Consider the following 6,775-nt stretch of genomic DNA (forward strand, 5'->3'; position numbering starts at 1 on the left):
AGTGCCACGGTGGATTTTTAATAATATTTTAACTCTTCCATTAGCCCCCTCAGATATTTCCATTTGTTAACTGACGAAAAAGACGAAAATAACACGCATTAATTGGTTTAGGAACTAAAAATGTAAGGACTAAAAATACATTGCATTTACATAACTTGTTAATTAAACGAGTTAAATGTGTTAAGTTAAGGCAACTTGTTTAATAAATAAATTGTATTAAGATTAAGAATTTTTGACATATTTACTAAATAGGTCAAATTTAAATCAACCTATATAGTCAAATACAGATAATTCGACACCAACCCAACCCACTCAATAACTTAAAAGTTGTTAGCCCAACTCTGTCCTCAGCTGTCTAAGTAGATGTTTCTATTAGAAGGTTTTAAAGCAGCTGCAAATGCGTAGACGCTACAGAGTGGCTGAAAGAGACAAGTAATTATTGTTTTCACTTTTCTGGTCAAATTTTGAGACATTCAGGGACCACGGCTAGACGCTAGAGGCCACAACGTAGTTTGTTTAAATCAATTCGTATAAGTGGTGCGCATTTTTGACCGCCAGTCAGTGCATGCTGTCCTTGTTTTGGGTTCTTTCACTGTGTTGAGTCAAATTACTAGGGCCTGTTACAGCCATTGGATTTTTCCTCCCGTAGTAAATCATGCTTTGCTCCTTATACCATCCTTGATTATAAATTTTTTTTTTTGTGTGTGATATATCTCTCTCATTTCAGCAAAAAGAATAAGTTGCTGATTTTTTTTTTCAAATTACCTTTTTAATGAGGGTGTTAAAACTTAAGATTTTATTCAAATTATTTCTTTAGGTGTGTGTAGTTTTCTTATTCTACACACATCAAATAATTATAGATAAGAATCTTCTTATGGAAGTTTCAAAATACGGGCGAGAAGTTTTGAATCTAAAATCTCACAAGCTGGTTCTTATCTTTCATTAACAATTTGTTTACCTTTAGCTTGTATACTAGCACTTTTTTTCATAAGTCAAAACATCTTAGTCAGATCGTTGTAAACATACTAGCATACGCATCATGGAACCATTTGATATCCACACAATTGAGCCAATTACGTGGTTTTACCGCAAACACAAGTTAAAACGACAAGAAGGCGTGGAGGACATAGAAACAACTACATTTATGTTCAGTAACATCATCGAGCAATTCTATTGAAGTCCTCCCAAGACAAAGAAAATAAGAAGAGGAAGTACAAACAACAAAGATGATTGCTTGGAGAGTTCACAGATAATGTAAGTTGTCGTTTTAAACGAAAACAAGAACACCCATAATACACTTAAAAAGTGTATTACCATGCAATTCAACCTTTTCACACTCGTAAAGCCAAAAGGGTGTCTGGCCATTTTGTTTGTTTTGCTCAAAGCCAACCAAAAAAAAAAGTGCCTCAAACGTCATTAGATGATTAAATCAATAAATCATCTATCTCTCTTTCCCACTTAAAAAACAAAATGTTTTGTTGGCCATTGACTGCAGCTTTAAATATTTGGCCCCAATGCTATTATTTTATAACAGTACTTTGTATAATGATCTATTAAAAGTCTTTAGTGCAGGTTTGTGTCACAACGCAGTATTGAATAATTTGCACCAGTCAAATATGCCATTTACTGACCCACTTCAGTATTGAATAATTTCCACCAGTCAAATATGTCATTTAACGACCCACTTCTTTAAAGTACCCTGAAGTGTCTGAAAACCTAATCTCTAGCATTCACTTTCCTTTGCTCTCGACTTTTCCTTTGTTTAACACAAGTATATCAGCAGCAAATAATAAGAGGTGATTTTATGTCAGAAATGTAAAAAAATGTCTGACATTATTTGGTCTCTTTTATATATATTAAAGAGCAAAGTAAATGGAAGTTAAATATAATAAAAAAAATCAAACACACATACAATTATTACTGCATAAATTCAATAGTACTCAGCAATCATTATCAGATAAACCCAATAAACATCACCAAGGAACTTGCTTAAATTGCTGGTCACGCATTACCAGATAAACCTAGTAATCATTTATTTTGGGTAAACCCCACAAAAATAGTCGTTTTCCAGTTTCCTAGGTGCTACTGGATTTGAAGTATTTTCATTTGTCAAGGTCGATATTGATTTGGCCCATTAATTCAAGAAAAGAGTGCGCAATAAACTTTCGGCTATGAGTGTACGTGTGACTTAGTCGAAGTTATAATGGGGTTGTACCGACCCATTTAGTCATAACATGGCTTCAGGGCCCAAAATTGAAAGTCATAATAAGATTTTGCCTAGTTGGATGAATAAATATTTACTAAGTGTGAGTTTGAAGGTTGCTGAAAACTGCAAGTTAGTGCGTTTGGCATTTTTTTGTGGGTCTCATGAACAGTCTGTGCATTGTTCACGGGACTCATAAGTACAAAATTCAGTAAATTTTAAGTTAAAATTGGGTCTTACGGCGTTATTCACACATTAAAAATTATTTTGTTATAGTGTTTTCAGCAATAAATAGTATCCAAGCATATCCTAAACCAAAACTTAGGATAATATAAGAAAGTTAAACAAAAAAAGTGAAAGCAAGTATAGTATAGTGGTTTGAATTTTCCAGACTACATAGCCACAAATAGGATGTAAACAAAATGAATGTCTATTCATTTATTTTATTTCAAATACAAGACAAGTTAAAACTCATTATAAACAAGATTATATGTTCAAGTTTTATTTTTGTTGGTACAAACATAATAATAATGAAAATAACACAGTGAAACTAAATAATACTTCTAAATATTATTTATTTGAGATTAGAAAATACACAACACTATTTAAACTGAGGTACAATACTCGCTCTCTTTAAGAAGATTTAAACCCTTAATTAGCTAATCTTTGTAATCAGTGTAGACCTTCTTTGACTTGTCTCTCCCATGATATAATAGCTCAACAAATATAATGGATGAGATAAGGAGTTTTTGAAGAATATATATAGGCCTAATAGCTAATCCATTAAGTGGGTGAATGGCTCTCAATTTTTCATAATAAAAAAGGCAATTTACTCACCAATGAATATGGAAATTTATTCTAAATCTATCTAGCCTAATATTTGAAGCAATACATATAAACTCATTAATCACCACAATTAAAAAGAATAAAATAGTCTCTCATTTTCAATCTGGGATTAAACATCTCGTTATCTTCCATATTAACTCTCACATATTTATATTTATATTGTTATATAAATTCATTTTAATTAAATAATATTAAAATGCTCCAACAAATTATTTTTTTCAAATAAGCTCGAATTTGTTTATGGACTACTTGAATAATTTTTTTTTCCTATATATAATAAAACTGTGACTAAATTTTTTTAGCTTTTCACAAATCTATGAATTTTTATTATGAATGGATTGTTAATATAAGTTATAAGTCACAAATAATAATTTGATATCGTATGAACATATTACAAACTTGTACAATTCAATCTGAAGTCTATTATTTAGACAAGTATTATATATAATATTTTATATAATTTAAATTAAGTCTCATATTTATGAGCTTGTTCGCGAATATATTATTATGTTTGAGCTTGATTTGTTTAATAGTTGAGTCTAAACATAGACTTGAGCTTGGCTTGTTTGCTAAACAAACAAACATAAGTAAGCCTTCTCTCAACTCAAGCTCTAGCTGTTCATAAACGCTTGGTTCGATTGACTAGTAATAGAGATGAAAGGGGGTTCATAAATTTGGGGTTCAATTGAAGTGAACATGTATAAAATTAGAATAGAATAGAATGAGACCAAGAAAACCTTAATATTCTCATGAAAATAGTGAGGCCCAATGACGGTCCTCTATGTTCCTAGCAAACCAACGAACACACTATTGGTTTTCCTTCTCGGTGAAAATGAGAAACACTTGCCTAGTTTGATGAGTACTTCCCCGGAAGTGTCAGTTGAGCCCTTTCCCCTCTATATGGGCTTATGGAAGAAAGGGATATATTAGAAGAGAGAAACAAGGCCTAAAGAACAGATCAGGGAACACGCTCAAGAGCCAAGTTAATTACTTCAACATGCCAGGCTCTTTAGCGACAGTAGACCGCTGAAGTTGCATCTAAACTAACTGCGATTTAGCAAAGGGAGTAGGCAGAAGTCTTGTATGCGCCGGACCTTTGTGAGACCCACCTGTCAGTAAGACAAAGGTTTAATGTGCGGCAACTATAAGGGATATAGTTGGAACGAAAGCTAAGCTATGTCACTAGCTTGTGGCAATTGAGGGCAATCACCTAGGGTTCTAAGATGAGAACCTGTCAAGTTCAACCAGGAGTAACATGAAAGCTGTGTTTCCATTTTGCAACATTCAACATGCCCAGAGAACTTTTGAGTACCACTTTTTATGCTCAAATGGATACATTTTTTAATTTTTTTTAATCTACGTCCACAACATTTTTACAGTACTTTCACAATATATCCTTGTTGGCAGGTTATTATAGGTTATCAATTTGAATCCACAACTGAAATTATTATTTCCCACTAATAACAACAAGTAACAATCTGTCACATAAAATTTGTTGTGAAAATATTGTGAAATATTGTAAACATAGCATTTCTCTATATAATATAGGTTCTTATAATTATGTTGTGCACGTAAATTGTATGCTTTTAAAATGATGACACACACAAACATTTTCCTGCCTGCCTTGTTTTACGCTCAAGCAAGTGAAAGTTTGGCTACTCTACACTCTTGTAGAGTTGTAATGCTTTCTTTTTTTGCTAAATGTTAAAGTGCATTATATGCACACACACGATACTATCTTCAATTGATAAAATTTTCTAGGATTTAGTATTAATAAATTACTGTGCTTGCAAGAAAATAAAAACAGAATAATTAACTATATAAATTAAGAATATAAACCTCACTTGAGTTGGCAATGCCGGAGAAATCGCCACCGTAAAAAAAGTACTATTTAAGTCCACTAAAAAATTCAATTTGGGTTTTTGATTTATGTCAAAATTAATTTTCACTAGCTGTGATTAGAGCAACCGATAAAAACTTTGACACAGTTTTAGTTATTAGTAATGTTACTGTCACAAACTATTTAACAAGAATTGGCCATACACAATTATCACTATTTTACCTATTAATAATCACTTACCTCATCAACAATTTGTATAAAATAATTTCAAATAATTTGCAAATCTAGCATTTTCTGTATGTTATTATTAGTGTTGGGGTGGGTTTGGTGAGAAGTGTTTGAAAGGTAAATTGATGGTGGAGCATGGCCAAACCCATTGCAATATCAAACTTTGTAAATCTAGTATTTGCCATTAGTTATTATTGGTGTTGGGGTGGATTTGGCAAGAAGTGTTTGAAGGGTAAATTGATGGTGGAGCATGGCCAAACCATTGAAATATCAAACTTCGTAAATCTAGTATTTTCCATTAGTTATTATTGGTGTTGGGGTGGGTTTGGTAAGAAGTGTTTGAAGGATAAATTGATGGTGGAGCACAGCCAGCCCCATTGCAATATCAAACTTGGTAAATCTAGTAGTTTCCATTTGCTATTATTGGTGGGGCAGGGCCAAATCACTATGATATTAGTTGTTTGAAGTCCGTTTCTCAACAAAGGGGCTCCAATTGTGTTAGGTATTTACTCATTTTTTTATACCTTCCCTTTCTTTTTGTAAGGACTTGAAAGTTGTAGCCCAAGCCCACCTAGAGTAATGGGTTGTGCCCTTCAAACTTGGCCCAAATCAGTAAAATTTGTAAGAGATGGGAAAGAACAACAACAACAATGAGTTCTGTCCGAGGACAACTACAAGGAAGAATTAGGTTTATATTCAAAAACAAATGAGTATCAGGCTCTACACAAACGCTCCAGAGGAGACTGAACTTGTATAAAAAGTGGTACTGTTTACTTTCTTCTCCCAATGTTCTTCCTTCTGTTTCGTTTCTCTCTCTTCCGATCCCTTTTTCCAATGCTATCTCTTTCCTTATACACCTCTACCTCCATCGCATGTTCACCATCCATTTCTACCTAACATTTCTCCCTTTTTGACAATTGTTACCATTCACATATGAAGAAGATGGTGGAAGGAATCTGCCAAGCTGTGGCTCACACTGTTCAGGTCACTTCCTCATCAATGCGGCTGATAAAACTATTGTCTATCATTTAATGCGGATGCAACAGGCTACATTAGGCCAAAAGCTTCCATACTGCCCACTGACTTCCACTCTCTTTAGATCCTAGCTCCCGCCTAGGATACCACAGAGTACTATGATTCATTTCTTCTCCTCCTCAAGTGACTTCCTCCCTTGGGTCCGTGGCTGGCAGCATTACCATGTCAATGTTGCGGCCTTTTGACTTCATTCTCAGTCCTCGGGCCAACGCTGCGACCCTCCAACTTCATCCTCGGTCCTCGGGCACCCACAATTATTATTATTATTATTATTATAGATACAATAGTATTTTAAATCTATAACAAGAGCTAGTAATTGAGCTTTGGTGTTAAAAGGAGTGGAACTATTAATCTCTTATTCAATGACAAAGGACTAATTAAGCTTCATGAAACCTATTTAATTTTATTAATCAAAGACAAAATAAGACAATTTGATAAAAATATATTTTTAATTCTCACGTAAATACAAAATAGAACTACTCTCCAGTTGGTTTTTAAACTGAGTATTTAGTGAATTGCTTCAAGCCTCCAACTCTCCTATATTTCTTTGATCACTCCACGTTTTCACTTTCTTTTTTTCTTTTCCCGGGGGGGGGGGGAAAAGGGGGGTAAGCCTTATAAAA

This window comes from Quercus suber, unplaced genomic scaffold (genome assembly GCF_002906115.3).
Source record: "Quercus suber isolate HL8 unplaced genomic scaffold, Cork oak 2.0 scaffold_192, whole genome shotgun sequence".
Lineage (NCBI taxonomy): Eukaryota > Viridiplantae > Streptophyta > Magnoliopsida > Fagales > Fagaceae > Quercus > Quercus suber.